We start from the raw sequence: 24,966 nt of genomic DNA, 5'->3' as shown, positions 1-24,966 counted from the left end.
CTGGTAACTTTTTCCTTGGCAGTTAAGTCTCTTTACTCTGTCTGCTTGGTAACCAGCTGTAGTTTAAAGCTTCAGCTCCAGTTAGAGTCCAGCTTCTTATGGGAAAAACAGTCACATTTCCTGGCAAATGTTAAAATCTGTCAGTGATGGTGCTGAAGGACAAAAGGGTGCTCTCTGCTCAGGAGCTGGTAAGATATGCAAACACACAGAGCCAATTTGTAGAACTTGTTGATTTTGTTCAAGCAGCAAATCCTCGCTCCTGCTACAAGCATAACTTCTGTGAACTCCAAATGCATGACTGCCTACTGGAACACAGAAACAGAAGGAAGAGACCTCTATTTGTCAAAGGTAGGTTTGCTGAGTGCAAATGCTCTGCTGCACACACACACTTATACAAATTCACACCTGAAACCTGCAAGCGAAAGCAGTCTTTTTTGAGATCTATAAGCAGTAATCACATTCAGAATGTGGCATTTGATGAACTGTAGACTTAACTGTACTAAAAGGAGCAAAATCCATTACTCTCTGTGTATTCCACATGTGATTAGCGGTTTGAGGGAGCAGTCAGACTCTGTAATCAGACAGAGCTGCCACAGGGAGGAGTGGCAGAAAATGTTAATAAAACCAGCGCTGGCATTAATTAAAATGGCTCAGGGAAAGCTGTGTGAAATCTAGGCCTGAGCACTCCCAGCGCCTGGAGAGGGAACTTCAGAATGGCAGTATATGTGCTCACTACTCACATCCATGATGATGGTGGTGAAAGTGAGGAAAACTCACCCTGGCCCTCAAAAACTTTAATCAAGGTTCACTTGAGCAGAGATCATAGGCCATTCAGCCTAAGGGCCAAGATGTTAATGTCAAGCTACAAAATGAGGGTATCTGAGAGCACACGGGCAAGCAAAATGGAAAATACACAACACATACAGTACACTCAGTTTAGAGAGGTGATAGAATTAAAGGCCAGTAATCTGACACACACACACAGAGTCAGTAGTTAGAGTCAGTCTGGCCCAGTGCCAAGCAGGGGGAGAGAGAGAGAGAGAGAGAGAGAGAGAGAGAGAGAGAGAGAGAGAGAGAGAGAGAGAGAGAGAGAGAGAGAGAGAGAGAGAGAGAGAGAGAGAGAGAGAGAGAGAGAGAGAGAGAGAGAGAGAGAGAGAGAGAGAGAGAGAGAGAGAGATTGTATGTTGAGGAACACACATATATTTTGGGAAACAGGTTTGTTTGGTCTCTTAAGCGGGAGTCAGACTTTCTAAGAACGTTTGGCCCCATCTACACGACGTTTTAATTGCCCCATTTACAGATAAGATCCAGATGCAATTAAACACTGTGTTATACACTGTATACAGCCAGATGACAAACCTGATCCCATGCATCTTGGTTTTCCTGCTTTACATTTATATCAGAGTTGGCCTGAAGCTGTTTTGTGACTGAAAAAAACAGCAGAAGGCAAAATACATTTGGACGTTAGCAGTTCAGTTAAAATAATAATAAACAGCTAGTAAACAAGTAGTAGATATTATCTTACTGCAGATGTATTGATGTGCTGTATATGTTGGCAGAAAACAAGAAAATGCAGGACAGAAAAGCCACCTTAGGGTTGAGGTCATTTAGAAACACTCTCCATCATGTTTGTTTGTTCACAAGAGAGCAGAACAAGTATATATACTATATACTGCATCTTCATCAAAATTAAAAAAAAATAATCTAAGAATCCATATCAAGGCAGTTTTTGGTACATTTTTATGTTTTAAAATGTACTATGAGCCAATTATAGGGAAAAATATCAATATTGCCTAAAAAATCCAGTGTTGGTCAGGCTATACAGAAAAACATGAACACATGATTCCCACAGGAACTCCCCAACCTACAAATATCACTGCTGTCTCACACCCAGAGATCAGTCAACGGTTGCACTGATCAGATAACCACTATAAAAATACATTATGTCTTTTCTTCAACAGCCTGTGTTAAAGTTAAAATTCTATGTATTCTAATTTAAAATTTTGCCAAAAATCAACTGATTGCAGTAGCCAGATCCTGTAAGAAACAAAAGCCTGTGCTCCTCAGCACAACTGGAAAACCGATATACTGCCGCAACCCTTTACACTACCAAACCCAATATCCTCTGCTAGGAGCAGCTCTTTCTCATACATTGGTGGTGGTCTAGAAAACACATGCCAATGCAGAAAAACACAAACACCCGCCACCCACGCATAATTCTTAAGCCTGTGTATGAAATTGGAAGAGTGTTTTTGTGTGTTACCCAGCAAATATATAAATAGTCAGTTCCAAGCAGAAATAACTAATCTGCATGATGAGACCGGCCAATCAATACCTCCTCTGCCAGGGTAGCAGTGCTGGCACCACCCTTCATGTTCGCTGCCACTGTTCTAATGAGTTAATTGCTGGCGGTGTGTGTGGTTATGTCCCTCAATGATGTTGGGGTCATTCCCAGATGGATTCCAGTAAATATTCTTGGAGTGCAGCTCCTGTATTGAGATGCTTCATAGAGTAAGCTTCTGCATATATTTAGTGAGGAAGAGTAGAACAGTTAGAAGTCAGACGTGAAGGGATACAGACATCCACACAATGAGTGGAGTTCCAGTGTGTGTGTGTGTGTCTGTGTGTGTGTGTGTGTGTGTGAGCCGGAGAACAGAATGACTGCAATAAGAGGAGGTGGAGTGAACAGAGGAGGGTGACAACCCTTTAAATCACACTCTTTCTAATGGATTCACTCCCATCATCTGCTCCTTAAATTAACTGCAGGAGAGGAGAGAGGGGATGGGATATACAGATGAGCAGTCAGCGTATGAATGAGAGCCGAAGAGGACTTTATGCTCTCTGCTTTATAAACTAATTACAGTGGCCTGCATTGTGTGCTCGGATCTTTGTGGAGGAGTCAGGCCGGTGAAGTCTGGCCATGGTGGGAGAGCTGGCGTGTTGCCAGACTGAGCCACTATTTCAGGGAGGATTTTAGCTTTTCTGGAACACATTGGGAAGGTAAATGAAGGATCCTCAATGAAGACAGCTGTCAAGTGTACAATTAACAATATTTTAAATCCAGTGTTTCATTAATAGACTTGTGGAAGAAGTACCATGAATGCCCAATATGACCCGCTGCATGGTTTTGCGCTAAGCGTCACAATCTTGTACACGTACCCACAAACTTCTGCAATTATGTAATTGCAGCTGGTGCACGGATCCAGCACATACCTCTGGGAAACTGAACCTGCTGCAGCACTGACCGTGCAAAGGTTCTTCTTGATACGTTTATTGGTTGTGGTACCCCTAAGCCGGTTCTTTCCTACTGCCTCCTTCCAAAACACACTGGCACTCAGGTGACCAGCGTACTTTCAAAGAAAAGAGGAAAGAGAAAGCATGCAGAAAACAACACGTGCTGTGCAATGGCTGCTGCTACACTGTAAAACCTTTAACAAAGAACCACCAACTGCTGCTGTTAACTGCAGTGTGAGAGAGCAATGGCAACTCAAACAAACAAACAAATAGTGCATCTTGCAAGAGTATCTACACACTGACTGCTGCAGCTCGCGCTCACCGCCACAAAGGAAATGATGCACAGCGGTGATTCCTACAAAACTTGCATCTGAAAGAGAGATAACATGACGCACTTTATTGTCAGGAATCAGCATCTGCTGTGGTGACGAATAGGAATCAGTCTTGTCCTTCAATCATGAAAACATTGTTAAAAAATATAGCAGTCTGCTGTCTCTTAAACAGCCTGTCTCCTTAACTCTTATTATGTGCACACAGTTGGTCATGGGGGGGATGCAATCCACATCTTGCATCTTAAGCACTACACTACCTAAATGCAGGAGTATTGTTTTTTTCAGGCTGTCTGGAGAAGGCTGCTCTGCCAGAGCAGCAAGCTCCTTCACTCTCATATACATCTGCATCACTCACTTGTTCTCTGAAACACAACATAAACTGCAAAGCTTGGGTCAGTCAACTTTGCTCTAAACAGCAGTCCTTCATCCTTTGTACTCTCGCACTCATATAAACAGAGTAGCTCTGGTGCATTTAAACAAGCCCTATCAGTGACTCAGCTGGCCAGACTTAACATAAAACCTGATGAAACACCAATGATTGCATCTAATGTACTCTGTGCTCTCTGGACCACAAAAATAATGCATTTTCCAAACAGCAGAGATATTATTGGGAGCAAGTCCAATAATCTTAACCATCATACACCAAACAATCCCCATCAGCAATGCAAACTGAACACATCCTGCTGCTGCTTCGCGTTACAAGTTGTCACGAGCTGACCACTACCATGCTTTATATCGGGAAGTTAGAGAAAGGGCAGCCCTGAACACCAATGGTAGCAATGGTGCTACGCCATTACTCAGACGTCTTCTCTTCCATGTTCATTCTTGAACTTGGAAACAGCAACTGACCAAACAATGTCACTTCAAAGTCAATCTAGTGGTAGTTCTGGAGCTTTCAATCAAAACATACGAGTATGAGATGGAATCTGTGAGGGGATGTTTTAAATTTTGTAAGGGGGCAAGGCAAAGACAAGGCAGCCACAGTGACCTACATAGATGAAGGGTGTCCACTGCAGTCTGGGCAAACCTTTGATGCATCATAGTCCCTGGTCATGACTGCTAGCAATACAGCACGGCAGGTTCAGTATTTACAGAAGTGCATCGCTGCAAAAGAAATCCTAACAATCTCACCCAGTTTCAATCATTCAATTGTTAATTCAAAGTAAGCAGTGTTCTGATATAATACCTTTCTGCATCCCCAACCCCGAACAACAACCACAGCTGACCACCAATCATTGCTGTGCCTGAGGGGAAATGTGAACTCAAACATGCAACATATTTCAATCACAGCACAGAAAAAGGGGCATTTCCTCGCAATACACAAAGCCTCTCTCAAAAAACAAAAAACTACTGTAGTAGCCCCCTACTGCTGCTAGCTGCTCGGAGGGTGTCCAAGCCTGAGACTGAATGGGCGAGTCTACCTCTCTGACTGTGTCTGGGCTTTGTTGACTGGACAAATAGGTGAGCCCCTCCCTCCTGCTGCACAGCCAGGCCTGTCCTGGCTGAATGCCTGAGCAACGTGCCAGGGGCTGAGGAGAGATGACGTCCAAGCCTGGTTGTTCCTAAACAAGCTGGAGGACTTCCCACGTTTCTCCTGTGCACAGTGCTAAAGGCCTGCTTACTAAGATGATCATTTGTGGCAGGCTAAAGATGCATTTTTGTTCCCAGTCTTGACATCAACAAGGCAACAGTAAGCAAACTGCACACCAGTGGTGATTCAATCCATGACATCACATCACATCCAGCCTTGGTCAAATCAGTATAACTTTGACAATGCCAAGAACAGCCAAGAAGTGATGTGCATCATGTCCCAAGTTTTATCCAAATCCAGTCACCTGTAATACCTATATCCATCCAGTCACCTATAATGCTTGTGATAGTAGCAGGCAAGTGAATGGCAACCAATCCATTGTCCCCCTGCCCCAGTTTCATGACAGGGAACAGAATCGGCTCCCCATTTTTCCTTAATGACCACTTTGTAGCCAGCATGTCCCCGTCGCTCAAGCTGAGCCTGCTGGAGGACAGGCATGGATGTACCTCGATGCCAGCTATCACCCAATGTCTCCCTGGCCGGGGAGACAGACGGCACAGTAGAGCCAGTCATCTGAGCAGACAGGATGAGCCTGACCAGATGGTGACTTGGAAGGTGCTTTATGCCAGACCTTCGTTAAGCAGACAAAGCAAGAATACATCAATCTTCATACATGCAAACACCAAAATTGAGGTTGGCTGCAGTCTGATGTTGGCCAGCCTACGCTGTGGTTGCACAGGCCGGTCTTCCTGACGTTTGTTCTCGTTAAGATTCCTGTATGTTTGCCTGGCTGGTGAGAACAGCGTGTAGATGGAGGTAGCACACTCAGACAAATCTGGAATGGGTTGGGGATGACTCAAAAGCAAGATGGACAGAGACTCATGGGATGTGATTAGAAGTACACAAAAGCAGGAAAATAATAATGGGCAAACTGTCTTGACTGAAAAAAAATATATATATATATATATATATATATATATATATATATATATATATATATATATATATTTATATATACTGTAACCTTTAGCATCAAGAACCCACAATCTGTAGCCTCCAAATGACAGTTTGATCAGGACAGACAAGCGTTAGGAATTCCACTCTCACTTAAGATGTGCGTTTATCCTCTCAAACAGTAAACAAAGGTACGACTAGGCAATAAAATGTTCCCGAGGAGATTGTGATCACATCTACATTGAGAACTATAATAAGCTTTGGACATCTTTACTCTTTACATGGATAGATCGAACCATCTGTCACACAGCAGCAATAAACAGACAGTAAGTCTGCAGTTTTTGGCTTACACGGCAAAGTGCACACCCATTTCCTGTCACACAGCATTGTTTGAGCTACCGTTGAAGAAAGTGAATGTGAAAGTGAAAGTGAACACAGTGACTTTCGCCTCTCTGTGTTGCTGCCTGTATATATTTTATGCTCATTATCCATAAGTGCAACAACAGGGAGACAGTATGATCAGTTCATCAAACACCTGCTGAACAAGGAGAACACAACAGGAGAACAGTCATTATCAAGATGCTCTTCAAACTGGCAGTGTTATCAAATTATATATTATGATTAATATCAAGATTGATCAATGTGGAAAAAATGATCATATTTTTTACCATGTTGCCCAGCCCTACACAGAGGGTGTAACAAGATGGTGAACCCTCCAAAGCCCGGAGTCTTTTTGCAAAAGTGAAATCCCTCTCGTTGATTGCTTGCTCTCTTTTCTCTGTACTTTCCATCCATCCACTCCTCACCTGCACAACCAGTCACAAACTCATGATCCATTGGGTTATATCTTGTCATCATGTTTCAGCAAAGTGAAATGAATGGCTGTGCTGCATCCTCATATTTTCTATTTCAGAAGTGCATGTCAAAAGTTCAAAAGTTTTTCCAGACAGAATTTGGATTTTGTGTGTCGCCCTGGTGTCCTAACTGTTTAAGACACAGACCACATATTCACAACATCGCTTGCTGCCCAACCATGGACAATGACAGTCTGACATCTATTAGCAAATATTTTTGAGGTCTAAAGGTCTGGTTCCAGATTCTGAACCACAACTTACATTTAGAACTACTGGCAAGTAAAATAGGTCAGATTTTTCTCATGGACAGCTGGATATCTTGTCCTTTTTGGACTGTTTATCAGTGAGCCAGCATTGGATTTAACATTATTTCAGCATGAAATTTCATGAATCTACACTTCTGTGGCTGAGAGTTTAGTAGCATTATATTGATCAAAACAGGTGGCAAACAAGATTCCTGGTCTCATTTTGAGTGAGGCAGCAAACGTCTCTGTTTCACAAAACAACTTCTGCCATTATTAGAATTTGAAAGCGTGTCTTAAAATAACTAACAACTTCAATATTAAAGTATGATGACTTACAAAGCGTAAGCCACCATTTTGGAGGGGACACTGTCACATCTTCTAACACATCACTTCAAAATAAAACATTTTGCTTAAACACAGCAGGTTAAGTAATCTGTCATCTCTTTGGTCAGACAGACACAGTATTGTGCTGCTGGGGAAGATGTAAGACAAGGACTGTGGAACTAAAAAAGATATTTGAAATGATAAACTACAAACAACTGCAACATGTCCAACCCAACCAAGTCATCTGTCATCTGTCAGAGGACTGAGAGTCTGCAGAGAGCTGTGAGGCAACAGGAACATGGTCCAACCTGAACTAGTCCACACCAGATTTGCTGTTACCAAGGCTACTATTCATCCTGTAGGTCAGATGTTCTCCACCTCAGTGAGATCAGCTCACGCTGGAGGGAGGCTCAGAACGCAGTGACAGACAAATGGAAATCTGGAAAGCTGTCAACAATCTCCCTCAGAGTAAAAACCCCATCTCGGTGCACCTATCTGCATCAGTCACATTCATCACAATAGGGGGAGTGTGTGTGTTTGGAGAGGGGGACATGACCTGCATGAGTAGCAGTGTGCTGCCTAACAAAAGAGGCAGACTGACATCAGAGCACTTGTAGCTGTGCAGCTCACACTACAGGTGGCAGCTGCAGACCTAGACCAGAGGATGGGGGTCCAACACTCAGGAAGTTTGCTTGGATGGTAGTAACTGCACTTGGTACTGAACTGGTGATGATGATTATATGTCAGTGTTGATTACATATGTATCTGACAAAGTGAAATCACAGCGCAGAACTACGGTAAGTACAGTAGGTCAAAGCTGAACCAGGGCAGCAGTTTGTAAATGGTGATGGATGTTTATGATGGACAGTTTGGGTACAATTTTGCTGTTTACCTTTGTTTTCTCTTTTAAATAAATTTGACTAACCTGAGAGTTTGCTTTTAGCAAAGTCCTTATGTTCCCTGATATCAGAAAGTAATGTAGAAAGTGCCACGTTATTATTACTGATTGGAATAAATAGGAATGGATTAAATAATTCATTATACTGCAAGGTATTTTTACACATATGCTGTTTTCAACAACTCAGTAAATATAAAATATGAACTTTGCATTCTTCAATTTAATATTCACCGGCTGTCTAATGCCCTTTCCACTGCTTAAGAACTGCCAAGTTGCCCTCGAGCAAGGCACTTAAGTCTTGTTCCAGCAGAGCTGATTAGCAGCCAACAGTACAGGCTTGCGGCTGTGTAACTCTCAGGCTTGAATGAGTGAGAGCAAAGGGAGTAAAGCAGGTCAGTGGTGAGAAAGAGAATACATGCAAGTCAACTCTCCTGGGATAAAAGAACAAGAAGGTGGAAAAATCTGATTCTGTCAAAGAGATCAAAGCCTTTTTGTCTGCAGTCACCTGAGCAGGAGTCAGAGGAAGGGCAGACGAGATATGAATCACTCACAGTCAATGCAGACACAGAGGGAGAGGTGTGAGAAGGAGATAAAGAGACAAACACAAACTATTTCCTGGTGACTCAGGGATCTTTTGTGGGCTGGGAATCAAACTCTTAAGAAACACATCCTGTGTATTCTAACAGAGACTCTTTCTGTGGCAGCAATATCCATATCCGAGCAACGTTTAGCAAATCTGACATCTGGAAAAGGGTAAAGAGAAGGTGGTGCTCAGGGTATCACCTATTCAGCCACTCCTCCACCTGTTTGGCCTCTCCTTTATCTGCCGCTGTGAAGTCACTACAAGTGTGTGCAGTAAGTGTGAGAAAGTGAAGTGGAGAAAGTGCAAAGTATGGATTTAGTTTCTATCCATCCATTTCGTGCAGAAAGCGTGCAGAAAAACGTCAGTGGAGATGCAAGGCATTTTTAAAAAAGGATGAAACATTCCAGATGTTTTCACACTTGGGGGTAATCAAGGCGTAATTCAAGTGATAAAAATCCTTGATTCAAATATTCAGCCTCCAATCTTTCTTTTTCATCCAGAAATATAATGAGTGTCACACCAGTATAGCCATGTATTGGCCATGACTTGAAAATGAAGGAAGGTCAGCATTAAAAAACACAACACAGTGCTATTAAATTATACTGTGTTATACTGACAGGTGTTTCTATTATTCTTTACACCCCATTAATGAAAGTAGGCTGAGGAACAGACACAGCGCTGTTAGGTTGCGCTATCATTATATTAGCTTTAGTGTCAGCAGCTGCTCAGGATCAGTATATTATTTACCCATCCCTGCCTTTTCTCAGACTAAAACACACCTATGAAAAGGCTGAGGAATTAACTCCAGTAAATGCTGAGGTCTTTATTAAAGAAAATCAGTTCTTGTTGTACAAGTCGTCCTTCATCATAAATTAAGTCTTTGGTAATGTTACAGAACTGTGGGTTGTTATTGTCCATACTTTCAGTTTCACATTAAAGTCCTACCTCTGTCTTCACATTAAAACGCATTTAAATTGAAGAACATGTAAAAAGTGATGGTATAAAATCAGCGTAATACTTTACCGTTCACTCAACTCAATCAATCAATCTCATTGCTGCAACATCCACTAACGAAGACTGCAAGATGTGTTTAAAAGCTCTGGGAAAAGCTAGTCAGTGGACCAAGTGAGTTTGAATGGTCTTCTGTTTTTTTGTCAAAAACCGATTTATTTGTTAGAAATTTTAAAAGGCTCTCACCCCTTTCTTGTTGTTGGTGTTGCTCATTTCTTGTTATTTTAGTTATTTAATGAATTGTTGACAGAGACCTGGCCTAACTCTACCGTGACTAAAAGCATTCTGCTGATTTTATTTTGCCGGAATTTTAGAAATCTACATAAAACATGAGCAGTAACACCATTTGGATGGAAACACCTAGAGAGCAGAGAGACAGGAAGCAAGAGGTCTGGAGAGAAAGACAAAAAAATGGCTTTTAACAGAGTGTGGACAGAGACAGACCATAGAGAAAAGGACAAAGAGAAATAGAGAGGGCATGAGTGAGAAGAGACCGACAGAGAAAAGGAGGAGAGACAAGTGAGAGTCTGGGCCCGAGGGAGGGAGAGAGAGAGAGAGAGAGAGAGAGAGAGAGAGAGAGAGAGAGAGAGAGGCTGAAATGAACAGTCCATGCAGGGAGAGCGTAATTAGCAGCCTGAGAGTTTACAGGAAGAACCCTGTGAACTAGGACACTTTATTCCCACATAACCTCAGCTGAACTTCTCAGAGCAGAGACAGAGAGGGAGGGCAAAAAGCAGGTCTGTTTGGCCTCAGCACTGCGCATAAATATAGGGAGCATCAGCGTAGGCCATGTAGGCCAAGCACAGCCCGAGGGCAGGAGCAGGGCAGGTCCAGGAGAGGATGCACACACTGGTGGAGGTCTGAGTCCTACAAAGAGCCATGAAGAGGAGGAGGAAGAGGAAGAGGAAGAGAAAGAGGAGGAGGGAGGGAGAGGGAGGAAAGACAGCAGCAAGGGAATAGAGAGTAGTGCAGATGCAGTGAGGTATGATAGTAAAGAAGGGCTGGAAGAATGAGGTTAAGTAAGAGCTTAATTCAATTAAACTGCATCAACATGAAAAGGGAAAAAAATTAAACCTTTATGTGGAGTGAAATCCAATTTGGCTCTGACACACAGAAAGGACATGCTGCACATGTAATTGCCGAGGGTTTTCATTGTGTAAGCATCAAGGCTGCACTAGCCAGGTATCGAATGAGCACAGAGGGTCAGCAGTTCTGAGTTTAAGCATCAGAATAATGTCAAGAGAGAAAAATGCAGATTGGAGAATCCAGAGTACTGACTACATGTTCTGAGAGCAGCCAGTTTTGGTGATTGACCCTTCATTGACTCCCTGAGGAACAGAGGTTTTCTTTCCTGATGAGAATCACCTAGTTCAAAAAACAAAATAAATGTGGCTTATCCTTTTGAAACTGATGAAACAATTCACAAAGAGGACTGAGGTCAGGGCCTCCTGGTGAGCTTAATGTCCCAGAATATACTGCTCGTTATCCCAGCAGCAGAGTGTAAGGGCCAAACATTTAAGTCTGCACTGAATAAACCTTCGACTGCCCCGACCCAATGTGCTTGCAGCCCCTCTCTATTTGCCCTCACTAATGACTGCCACCATGTTAAATGTTAAGGCATGCGAGTATGCGGGGCTACCAGATAAGAAGAAGACGAGGGCGTGGAGGACACAGGGGGATTTACAGGGTGTGTGGAGCTTTGAGTAGTGGAGGTGCAGGGGGAGTTGACAGGGTGCGGGGCAAAGGCCAGACTAGCTCCAGTTGTAAACACTCCCTCTCTGTGCGCTATGCGGCAGCTCTCCCGTGGAGAGCAGCCCAGGACAATCTGAGGGCACGAGAGAGAGAGTGGGGGGAGGGCGATGAAAGGAAATGCTGATGTGATTCGGGGAGAGAAAGTGAAAACCCTTGAAACTAGAATGGCATGTCGAGGAAAACAAAGGAATGTGGAGTAGAAGGAGGGGAAGACGAGTGGAGGCTGAGTACAGCAGAGAGAGAGAGAGAGGGAGAACAGAGAGAGGCATAGACTGTGACCAGCAGAGGGAAAATCCTCAGGGTGCCTGCAGCTACTCACACATATGCAGGCACATTCTCATTCACACACACACTCACACACAGTGGTACACTCAAAGCACATTGGCCACAGCATCTCTGTCATGATGCTGATCACAAAGACAGGCAGGCTGCAGCAATGTATGCTGCTAGTCAATACAGCCTTCAAGGAAATACTCAACATTTTCGACAAGTGCTTATTTGCTTTCTTTGGAGCTATTTCTTGACCAAACAACCTTCTGGGCAGCAATTCTGTGTAGGGTCTTGGGCTATAGCATGAGCTGTGTCAGTTACGCTCAATGAGCAAAGGTTTAGGAATAGTTCTCTGTAAAGGCGTGATGCTTCCAGACTTCAAGATGCTGCACATGTTCGCTGCACCCGGCTGTTGCTCGCCGAGAAGTAGTCCTAGAACGTGACACTCCCTGTCATGTCTTTTTCTATATGGATTAAAGTAATGAGTCACACAGTGTTAATTAGTGAGATTTAGAGGCGTTTGCTGGTGTATTCTTAAACTTTGAACAGAGACAAGATAGCTGCTTCCAGTCATTCCGATAAGACACGCTCAGCCCGTCCCAGCAGTTCCTGCTCTATACTTAAAGCCCCTGAGAACTTCAGAGCATTCATAATTACATTCATGAAATAATTAGCAGCAAATAACGTTATAAAACTTCTACAAATCAAGGTGTGCTTCTAGGTGTTGGGGAGTACTGATGTCTATGTGAAAAAATGTTCTATAAAGCCTTTAGTGTGTCCAGAAGAAGTCTGATAAATGTCCTCAAGTGATTTCACTTTAGTCAGCGTTAGTTGGGGCGAAGACTACAAGTTTGAAAATGAAAGAAACGTAAGGGTGTGGAGTTAGAGTGAGCTGACCAGACCACTGAAGCCCACTCCTCATCTCTGCTTAAGGTTAGCCACTATTAGCATAAAACACAAAAATAAATGTAAATCTCTACAGTAATCTAATCAACTCTGTTTCATTATCAGGTGGTTTGAAGAAATGTGATGGACAGATACCAAACAACCCACTAACTGACAAAATATTGGTTCAAATGTGGCTAAACCTGATTGGTGCACGGAATCTGACATGAGTTTTTCTTCCAAATGAGTCCCACCCACTTCAAGCCAACGGGAGGTGAAAAAAAAAAAAACAGAAAATAAACAAAACTGATTCAACAGGCAAAATATACTGTGTTCATGTGGCTCTCATACGCAGAAGCTGATTGATAGAGAAACTCAGTTTTCAGGGCCTTTTAAACAGACATGTGAGTGGTATCCGCCTTCTCATCTCATTCCCAGAGAGAAAACAAATAAGTGTGTTTCAGCAAGCTTGGAGTTCAACCAAACTCACTGCCTGTCTAGCCAGTCTCGAAATAAATGGTGAATGCATAAGGCTAGGCTGATGACAGGAGGCAAATGCCACAGACAGTCTGCTCCCTTATGTAATGTATTATGTAAAACTCTTCTTCACTCGTTATGGGAGAAATAAGTGTGATACTGTGCATCTCCATTTTAAGCAGATACCTCAGTTACTCATATCTGTGGGACTGGCAGATCTAATATGGAGCACCTTGAGAGGAGAAGGAGGAGGAGGAAGAAAAAGAAGTGAGGATGATGAGAAAAATAGGAGTCAATAAAGAAGCAGGGAATACTACATATAATAACTTGGCACAAAGAAAGATCCTCATGAAAGAGAAATGGGAGTTAAGTGTGAAAAGGAAAATAATTCTGATAGAAATCCTGACATGACAGATGCTACAGATTTCATAATGAGCATGAGGAGAACTGGTTAGAACTGGGTGGTTGCCACGGTGCTGGAGGATGCTGTGTGTTTGTGTGTGTCCGGACTCTTCTCTGATCAGGGGCGGCAATCTCTCGCCAGACAACAGGAGAGATTTCCAAGCTCTGCCTGCCCTCCTTTTCTCAGCGCCGATGAAATTTAATATTCACGGCGTGTCTCGCTCTCTGCCACACATCACAAGAAGTAGGGACGGCAGCTCGGCTGGTGCATTGGGAGAGCGAGGCTCGCACACATGCTCGCTCTCTCTTCTTCTCAGAGCCCTCCCCTCCCTTTTCCCACCCCTCCACCCTCAATCTAACACATGGACAGCCATAAAGACACAAAGAAACACTAAACTGTAGCTGTGATATTGCTGTGACTGGAGCAGATTACAGTCTGAGAACAGAGAGCAGAAGCAAAAAGAAGTGAGCAGGTCTAGACAGACCTCCTCGAGGAATGAAAGGTTTCAGTTCTGGTCAGATGGTATATGTCTCCAAAAAATGTAAAACCGTTTCTCAAAAGACAACCGGGGGACACTCACCAGACACCGTTTAAGAGTTGGTGGCCTGTTTAGCAGCAACAGCTACAACCATCCACACACACACACACACACACACACACACACACACACACACACACACACACACACACACACACACACACACACACACACACACACACACAGTGCTATTTTTAGAGCCGGGCTTCCAGAATATCCCTCCCCCTTTTAATAAGCCTGCCCTCCAACTGACTGTACACTGCTATGGAATTAAAAATTGATTTAAAAAAGACCCTTTGGTTCCCACTATGGTCTCAGATTTTAAAAAGAAAGCAGCAGAAAGACTGATGGGTGTTGGTCTACAGCTTTTAAAGGGAAAAGTGGACTTTGCACAGGTAAGGAATGTACTGACTCTAAGCAAATATGCTCTACAGCTAAATGCAAGCAGAGACATCTAGTAAAATCTAGCACTTCTAAAAGACCAAATCGTATTTGTTGTATTGTATTGTGATTTGAGATGTGATTAACAGTCCTCAGTAATAACCCATGACTAACAGGTACTGCACCATAAAAAGACAACAACTAAATGACTAAAATCAGAAGTCACCAGAGACCATAAAGAACACTTTAGGGGCCAACAGTGCCTCCAATTCTGCAATTATGTCCAAATATGACTTTGAAGTCCACAGTTAATCGAGTTTGAGAGCACAACTCCGGATATGACAAAGTCAGGAAATGCACCTTTAATGGACAATTAGTCAGCCTGGTGAACCCTTTTTAGAAACCACACACTGGCAGGGTCATTATGTGGTCCAGTTGCTCCCCTGTTGTGGGAGGGTCACGGCACTATCATGCCCAGCAAAACAGCTGAACCTCCTCCTGCATGTCATGGTCGTAAATAAACATGTCTGGTGTTTGCATCACACTTTTACAGTAAGTAGTGAAACAGGATGAACTGGTAGTTATTGTTGAGTAATAACTCAAAAACTGAAAACGTTCTAACTTTAGCTCGCACAAACGCAACACACGCTGCACATAAATGATGTGCACATTGCTAACTAGCAACACCTAACATATGTACTGTTGGTAAATCGTCTATTTGTGACCAATAAACGTGGAACGCACTGCAGCAGTCAAAGTTTGCAAAAAAGGTGACGGTTAACTCTGCGGCCAATCTGAGGGTGCTGTATGAGACGCTCCAATCTAATGTAATGTATTGAGCAGCAGTACCCTGCACACATGAACATGTCCACACTTTTGTCGCCACATGCGGTCCACATACACGACTGAAACCATCAAAACTCTTGTTACCATCACTTTGCAACTTTACTGGTTTAAAGCCTTCCATCATGTTTGATCAGGTCTGATCTATGGCTTTAAAATAATCACGCAATGCAGTCTGGTTTCTTGTCAGAAGCAAAATAATATTTAACATGTAGAGGCAAAAATCCTGTGAATCATAACCCATTACACAATAACATTAATCAGAAAGCTCATGCGCAGAAGCACTGGTGCATTCCTGTAATGACAGGAGACAGTGCTATTCCATTCTAATTTGCAGATATGCACAATGCTACAGATTTGTTTGTCTTTGTGTGTATGCCAGCCCCTGCCCCCCCCCCCCCCCCCCCCCCCCCCCGCACACACACACATATACACACACAGAACCAGGCCTCATTAACATCAATGCTGAATGGCACAGCATGGTAAGTTCAAAGCGCTCTCCCCCCTCCAGCAGCGATTCAAGCTTTCCTCTGCCTGCCAAATTCTTTCATTCTTTTTAAACAAGGTCTTAATCTGTCTTGAAACACTGCGGAGTTCTCCTGCAGCAGTGCCAGTGGCCCTGGGGGAACACAGAGTGGGAAGTCTCCCTCTCTCACCAGCTCGGCGGACAAAGCGGGGCCCCTCCTCTTTTTCTCTATGGGGACAATGGTGCAGGAGGAGAGAGGAAGAGCCCGACACTGAGCAGAGGACCTGAAATGACCCAACACCACGTGCCAACACAAGCTTCTCTCTTCAGACCACACAGAACCGCATTACAGGAACCTGCTTTGGAAAAGATGAGGTGCTGCCAGGATGGGCGACTTTACAAACCTCCAGTCAACAGCGGCCCTCAGCAGGCCCCTGCTTTAGCAGGCAATTCACATCAAACCATGTCTTTTCCTGCAACTGCATCAAAAGACAAAATACTTCCCGTTATCCCCCACTCCCCCCTCACCAACGGGCATCCATCTCACCATGGAAATGAACTAAATCACATTACCTCATTGGCAAAGCCATCTGGCATGCAGCTAGCAGAGAACAACAACAACAACTCCAACGCTCCATCTCCTTGGGGGGCTTACTCTGGCATAACCTGAATGCCCTAGTGGCGTAAAATACACACAGGGCGGGAGCTACTTTTAAAATTAGATTTACAGACAACTTGTGGACTCCGGTAAACAGACAATGCACGGCCTGTGGCTCAGGGACAGCTGTCCAGTGAGGACATGTTAAATGAAACGGACAGTCATGTGAATGCATTAACAAGGTTAACCCTTTGTCTTACAGACAAGAACCAACTAACAGAGTGAAACGGCAGGACAAACTGACCATTTCACTGGTTGACAGGGCAATCCAGCAACAGACCCATCGTACTTTTAATTATATCAAAGCCACATGTTCCTGAGTTCGAAATGTGAATGTGGTTGTCTGTTTATATGTGTTTACCCTGCAACAGACTGGCAACCTATCCAGTGTTACTTTTATTCTAAGTCAGCCTGGTGAACACAGTTGACTTCCTTCACCAACAGACCTTGCCTACTGAAAGGACAGCTGGATCAGAGGATAGAAGCAGCCATAACAGAGGCTGGAAATAAATACCACTGCTGTAGTGTCCTTGGGCAAGACATTAAATTACAGTTGCAGTTGAACAGGTGTTTTAAACTTCCTGTGGAGGATCAATACATAATCACCACTCCAAAAAAAAACAAACAAAAAAACAAAAACAGTGAGACTCAAGCCTGCACAATAATGAGCTGATTTCCAATATTGCAAAATCACATCCAACAGCTACAGATGTTAATGCAAAGTCACCCATCCCACCTGACTCAGTGTGAATCAAGGTGACAGGAAATGCACAGGGGACGAGGATTGCTGCAGTGTCGGGCCTGTGCCCTCGACGCCTTCGGATACCCACTGAGGAGCCAGAGGGAGCTATTACACCCATCAATCAGATTGACTGGGCAGCAGCAGCAGCAGCAAGGACACTGAGGTAGCTGCTGTACACTCACAGTTCCTCCAAGATAAAGGAAATCATTCCCAGCTACCTGGTAGTCAGCACAAGCTGTGGCGGGTTAGTTCAACTACTCTGATGCCAGCAGCTTGAGCAGGTAATACACTATGACTACCTGTTTACTTTCTTGAATTACAGAATGTGGCTGTGAAGTTAAGGACACGTCTGTATGCATGGGACACAGGAGAGAAACATTAAGAGAGAAACGGAGAGACTGGACAAGCAGAAGGACTCTATCCGTCAGGACAGGGAAAAAAGCAAACTGCTAATGCTCATCAACATACTAATCAGCAAATGCTAATTTAAAGAGCAAATACAATGCAGTGATGTGTGTCTATGGGGGCAAAATAGGCCCTGCCAAAGCTGGTATTATAGCTAGATCAACAATACCATGTGATCGGATTAACATATACCTAAACCAGGGGTCACCAACTTGTCTTTTGTGATCCACATGGTGATCTCAGTGGGGGTCCAGTCATACAAGCATTTCAATTGTTGGGAAACTTTTACTGATCGGCACCACCAGGACAAATGATATCACACAGTGCGGGTGTCCAAACCCTGAAAAAGACTTACTGACCACTTGCTTCTTTTTCTCATACATTGCAGCCATTCACATTTTAACTTGTGTCTTCTACACTGGATTTAGGAGGATGTGGAGATCTTCACTGGCTTGGAAGAGGTTTGTGACCACTGACAATCTCCTCTAATCTTACACTCAAACAACCTGTGTAAAGCTTTTGGAATCGAATGTAAACACTCTCTATATGGCCTTCATCTGGTGCTGACACCATGAAAAGGCGTTAAGTTGCAGAAAGGATACTTGCAATTGCTCACAGCATCACATTTAATGGCTGTTGGATAGCGGTTGACAACATGCCAAATTTGATTTATGCTGTAAACGCCCAGTGGCGTTCTGATAATAAAGATGTCAGCTACATTTTAGGACCTTTGTATTTTCAGAAACGTGATCAGTTGGTTGAATGGCTTTAGATAAATCAGTATTGGGCCCAACACATCACCTTTGACTAGATGTTGCTCATTAGCCGCAAGCTATTCAGCCTCGTAGTCCATCACAAAGGCCACCTGTAGTATCAAGGGAGGGAGACAAGGCCTCCTCCCACATTTCTGTACATGGTGCACACAGGCCCGCTGGAAAGGGAGGAAGGGGAGGGGTGTGTTTACCGATTGAGGCGCTTTACTGTGGCTGCCCTGACTGTGTCTGGACAAGCCTCTCTGAAGCCAGCTAGCACAGCTAATACCAACTCGGTAGGCTGCTACAACAGAGACATGAGGAAACGGTACTCGGGTTACCAGCACGACAGCAGTGGAGAGGTGTGAGTGACTGCTGCCTGGCACTGTGTGATGGCTCACCTCTGGAGTGAACAGTGACAAACACACACAGGAAACTAATCCAGGATGTGCTCCAATAATGTTAATATTGTCATAAAGTAGGTAAGTCACAGGGTGGGTGACAACAATATAGTAAGCAGGCGAATGGCTGATGGTTAAAAGAAGCATTCCTGTGTGGCTTTTCGATAATAGCTGTCAATCATGCGGGATTCATATATGAAGAATATTACTTGCAGTTCTATCACAATGTGAGACAGCACGATGTGCAGCCATGAAAATGCTGTCAACTGTTTTGTGTTCCTCTGTGTGCTGTAAGTCCCACTGGCAGATAAACAACCTTAGTCGTGAGCATATAGACTGCCTGACTCCTCACTACTTTAAAACTTGAAAGGGCTACCAAGATTTTATAATGAGAAAAATGATGCATTCAAAGATGTTATCGCTCAAGAAACAAGCTGGTCCATTGACCACTTAGAGCCTGGGTTGCCAGCAATAGATGCAAGATCCAACCTGTCCTGACACTGGTCCTAATACCTCAACTCAGGGTATTTGCTGATATGGAGTACTGATGAAATATCAATGCACCCATTATCCCAAATTTAACATGCATAATTCACTGGAACTCATTAGGATCGTTTTTATGTAAGGTAAAACAAGGCCGGTGATTGCTGTGGCACTAAAAGCTGAGTTGGCAGTCCACCATGACTCAGTGAATGTAACTGACAGTGAAAACACTGGACTTTATGATGACACTGACAGAGGAAACCAATTCACTTAATAAGGATAGTATTGAGGATGATGCAGTATATCCCTATTAGACACATGAATCAGTAACACTACAATTCATGGTCAGTGCCCAAACCCCGTAGTCATTAGGGTTAGGGCTGTTAAAAATGCAAGGGCTCTGTCACTGTATATATAGTACAAACCACCGGTAAAACTGAGATATCAGTATATCCGTGCCTACAGCAGTAAGAATCTGTGTCCTCTGCATTGCACTGACCAAGCCAAAATTCTGTTAAACATTCCTCCCTCTTTTTCAGCATCTTAAGTGCCTCGACAAGAAGCTGGGCCTCAATCTGTGGGCAAAAACATCACAGGATGAGGATTAGTGTGGGGCAGCATTCAGCCTCTCTTTGTGATGCTCCTCTATTACCAACATGGCCTTACTGCCCTCAGTTGTCCAATGTCAGAGCAAGCCAGACCCCTTGAAACAAAGCTAGAAAAATTGTGAGAACAAAAGAATGAAAATCAAATCCAGTAACATCACACTGACAAATATGCATCTCACTCAATTCTAAAGAAACTAGAAGCCTCTGTAGTGGCAGTTGAGGATGATAATTGAACCCAAGTAACTGACAGGGAGAGAGGAAAGTAAACAGTTAAGGGGACAATGACCTTCTGCCTAATGAGCCACAGAGTCCTTTTGAATCCGCCTATTATCCTATTAATGGATCCGGGAGGAATTCCTTCAGATGGCATTAAGAGTTCCCCTGGAGAGAGCTAAACCTGGGGGGAGAGGGGCAGAGGGGAGGAAGAGGCCCTCGGTTTTATTTCTCCCTGTGCTTCATGCTTGGCCCCCCTCATTCAGGTCAATTGGTCATGCACTTCCTCCCTCTCTGCTCTTCCACACACCCAATAAACACTCAAGTGCACATGTCCAAGCAAGGAACCAAAACAGTGCGTCTCCTGCTGTCATGAGGCCCAGGGTCTGTCAGTGCATCTGGGCCAAGCTTGGCGGCATCAAGGGTGGAGATCAATGCTGTCAGACCTCAAAAGACTTGCTCAACAGAGAGTCTTAGCAGTGTGAGAAGAGGCTCACAGTTTACAGCCCTGGGAGAGTCTAACCCAGCAAGTATGCAGATGAAGTACTTTTATTATTATTATTATTATTATTATCATTATTATTATTATAAGTGTGATCACATCACAGTGTGACACTGATCACGATGAGTGCACGAACAGTATGTGTGCAACACAGTCAGGCTGGCTGAATGCTAACAAAGAGATGGGAGGGGGGAAAAGATCAGGAAGCGAAGCATCAAATTACACAGGAGTGATTGGTGGGAGTGTGCATGGCTTAGGTCAGGGAAGGACAGGGAATATGAGGCCTGGGGATGTAGGCAGAGCCACATGGTGCACATGCACCGCTGACCGCTTACACCGGGGTAAACATGCTGATGAGATAAAAGCCGACAAACATTAAGCAAAACTGCTCATGAATTCCTCCCTTCGGGCCAGACAATAAAGAAAATCACCATGAAGGCAACAGGAAATATTAAAACATAACTCCTTTTGGGGAGGTGTGGCCTGTTTCTGAGGCACAGAGAAAGAAAAAGAACTCCCTCCACTTCAATGTCTTCCAGATGGTGATGTAATTTTATTTCTGACTCCAGCTCACCAGAAGTAATACATAAACTGAGCAAGAGGAGAGTCAAACTGTGCAGATCTGCAGAACCCACCACAGCACACAAACTACAGACTCACCACTTTTTCATTTAGTCTGATTCAAACCATTTATACAGTATAACAAGGAAACAACACCAACAACTGTGTTTGTATGTGTACTTATGCACGACATGTGTTTAAATGCAACATGCATTAACCATTAGTGTTGACCAATTAGACAGGATCAGATGTGTAGGCATTTATACAGGCTTCAAACAAGATATTGTGCCAACACACATGGGTCAAACATTACCACAAAATGGAAGGAAAGCAGGAGCATTGTTATGACAATTATCACATCTGTACCACCTTTTGCACAGCAGACATTTTCACATACCACAACAGGAAAGCACAGTAGTAATTAATACCACTACTACTCGGACTGGGCCAATTGCTTGGCCTCCAGTATTGCTGCTCGCAGCTTTCTCTATATCTTTGACCTGCTTGTGAGCCCCTGCAGTTCTAGACCAATAGTTTCAGATGTACAGTATGTACGTGCCATACAGTATTTTTTCCTTGTTGAGCTTTATTAGCAACACGAAAATATTACAAGACACCACCAGTTTTACACAGATAACTTAGAACGATAGCGATGTTCCCAAAACAAGAGCCACACCTAAATTACTAAAAATACTAATCATTGTTACTTCTACTTCTTTGTTAAATGACATTTAATTGACTGAATTTAGGCCAAACACACACTGCACAAAGGAAACGCAAAATGCATCATGCTATATATTAAAAGTGTCAAAATACACAATTAAAAAACGTTATTAACCCGAATACTACAGTTCAGCAAATCACAGACAATAATTTAAACCATTCAGAGACCGTAACAACAGTCTGTAACATCGCTTTAAGCCATTGTTACAGTCATTCAATCAAGTCAACAGAAAATAGAAAACAGCCGAATAATGTTATTACGTTTAGAAAATCAATTTTAAGTGACTACTACTAGCAGAAACACGGTCTATGTGTTGCTAATCCTAATATGCAGTATCATGCTTGGGTGGGGACAAAAATGAAACAGGATGATGATGTCTTACTGCCGCTGCAGTTCTGACAAAGCTCTCTGGGATGCTTTAGTATTTGGCAATTGCAGTTGTACTGCTGTGATCAGTAATTCCCAAATTGCAGAGCTTACAGAGCAACACATTGTTGGGTCTCTTAAGACGATTGTGTGCGAGGTCATTCTGCTGCAGCTTGTTTTCCGGAGGCTTTGACTGGGCACAGACATCTTTGCGACGCATCGTTGGTGTAATCGATGACATTGATTACACCAATGAGTCACCCGAGCCCTAACGTAGTCACCAACTGTCGGTTAAACTCAGTAATGCAGGGCAGTGTTTCTGTATTTATGGCTCTCAAGAACTGCTCATCCAAACTGCTTCACACTCGACACTGCTCTTCCTTAGGCCCTCAGCAACAGACCCGCCAAGGGTGAAGCTGGATGGACAGTTGTCGAGAAAAATCGATGGACAGGCTGACTGGCGTACAGAGATGCTTTCCTTAATAGTTATATTAACATTGGCTGAATTCCATGTTGGTTTTGGTATTGTGCATGCTGGTTCATTTGAATGGCAAAGGACACAAGCGGAACACAAGCGATCATGTTATTAATTACACCTGCGCATTTCCTGCTTTGTCAAATAAAAGTCTGCGGTGGAAGAGTTACATTTTTACAACAACGGTTGTGTAACAAAAAAATCTATCAGAAACAGATCATTTCACCGCTGCATACCTCAACAATTTCTCTGCAAAACTGTGCTAAAATCAAACAAATACATTCTGAATGATGTGACAATTGTGAATAATGGTTACTGATCATGTATCTCTTTGACTGAAAGCACAACACAAAGAATAGCTAATTGGATTGGCTGATGTTGTTAACTGAAAAGGGGATCAACCAGCCAGTTAAGTGCAAAGTCACCATGATCTATAGTCAGAATGACTACAATCATGTAAAGACCTAGGCTGAAAAAAATACCATAATTTTCCCTCAATATGGCAAAGGGCTGAAACAATTAGCTGATATTAATTAATTACTTGATGGACACATAGTTAATCCACAACATTTGTTATTGTCAATCAATTATATCGGTCATGTATCGAACAAAAAACACTAAATATGCAGTGGATCCTATCCAACGGCCATTACAATTTCCTGAAGCCCAAGGTGACATTTTGATATTGCTTGTATTTTCTGACCAATCAAATATTATCAAGTGAGACAAAGGAAAACCACTGTTATGAATTTTTGCTTTTCCAATTCATCAGCTCTAGACCAAACCTTATTAATTTTACTCACTGGATCAAGCTCAGAAATGGCACCACTAAACAATAGTGCAAGCCTTAAAACCTGAGCAGGAAAGGGAAGTAAAAATTAATAATATGATGTTATGATATTAAATCTATCCTATGATTCAGGACCAAATCCAGGACAGCATCCCGTCTAGCATCATGAAATGAATCCCATATCAGTACACTGTATCTCCAAACTGTAGAGCCTATTTGCAACGCTGTGTGCATTGGGGTTATTGTGCTTCAATCAGTGTTGATGAATTGCTCTTCAGCATTAATTCACTGACAAGCTACCCAGGCTGCCTCTGCTGCAGTGAGTGTGCAGCCCCCTCATATCAGTGCAACCGCATGCGAACGTGCAGGTTTATGACAGAACCAAATTAGACCTGACACCCTAACCCTGGCCCACAGTACTGCTCTATATCCTTTAATCCTTACTGAAGTACATCCTGCTGGACACTGCTCCGGGTCGTCCTGCAGAGGAGCACTGCCACAGCATGGGGGACAACTTAGCCTCCTATTTTCCCCACCCGGGACTAACCCTGCTAAAAATATACACTGTCTCTGTACTGCAATGGTGTTTTCACCTGCCAAATAGGGTTGAAGAGAGGGCACAGCAATCGCAAGAGGATTTGGCTGGGGTGATAATGCCATGCCATTGTGCAGGAAATGGTTCTATTGTTTTGCAGCGTGGGGATTAAGGTACCCAGAGTGCCTCGGCTGTAATGGATTTATTACAGCGCAGGGCATGTGCCAAATCCCAAATAAAACACAAATCTCCTGGAAATCTTAGCCCCGCGTTTACATGACATTTTCTTAAAATATAAGTCTTTAAGTCTACATTGATAATGTGAATATGCAGTGCACATTAATTCTCTCACAATGTAGGACTCTGTTATCATTCATTCATTCATCATCATGTCCCCCTCATTGTTACATCCTGCATACTAATGTACTGTCATGGTGGCTCCTGCCACTTCAGGCTCTACAGTCTCCTATAGAACACGTAAATGACACCAGAGCGCTTTTACAGAACCACAAATTTAGCCCCATTTGGTCTCAATCTGTGCTACTGATATACTAGCTCTTGGTCGCTAATCTTGCTGCAGTCGCCCAATTCCAATAAGGGGAGGAACAAAGTTTCGTTTCCTTTCATCTGTATCTGTCTTTTTATTTGTATTACACTGAAAAAATGAAAAGCTCATTGAGGATGTTGTTGTATGTCGTGGTCTCGCCTGTCCACACTCCACAGGTTGCAATAAATCACCATTAGGGGAAATGTGTAAGGTGTCCCTGAAT

The 24,966-nt window shown here is 43.3% G+C and overlaps 1 protein-coding gene across 1 annotated transcript in view; it reads right to left on the bottom strand.

Annotated features, from left to right (window-relative positions):
• The window catches only part of rev3l (REV3 like, DNA directed polymerase zeta catalytic subunit), a 74,201-nt gene that overhangs the window by 48,312 nt on the left and 923 nt on the right, over window positions 1-24,966 (bottom strand). The window lies entirely within an intron of this gene.

The sequence above is a fragment of the Chelmon rostratus genome, chromosome 18, assembly GCF_017976325.1.
Source record: "Chelmon rostratus isolate fCheRos1 chromosome 18, fCheRos1.pri, whole genome shotgun sequence".
Taxonomy (NCBI): Eukaryota; Metazoa; Chordata; class Actinopteri; order Chaetodontiformes; family Chaetodontidae; genus Chelmon; species Chelmon rostratus.
The sequence above is the reverse complement of the archived record's forward strand: the minus strand, read 5'-3'. Positions and strand labels throughout refer to the sequence as shown.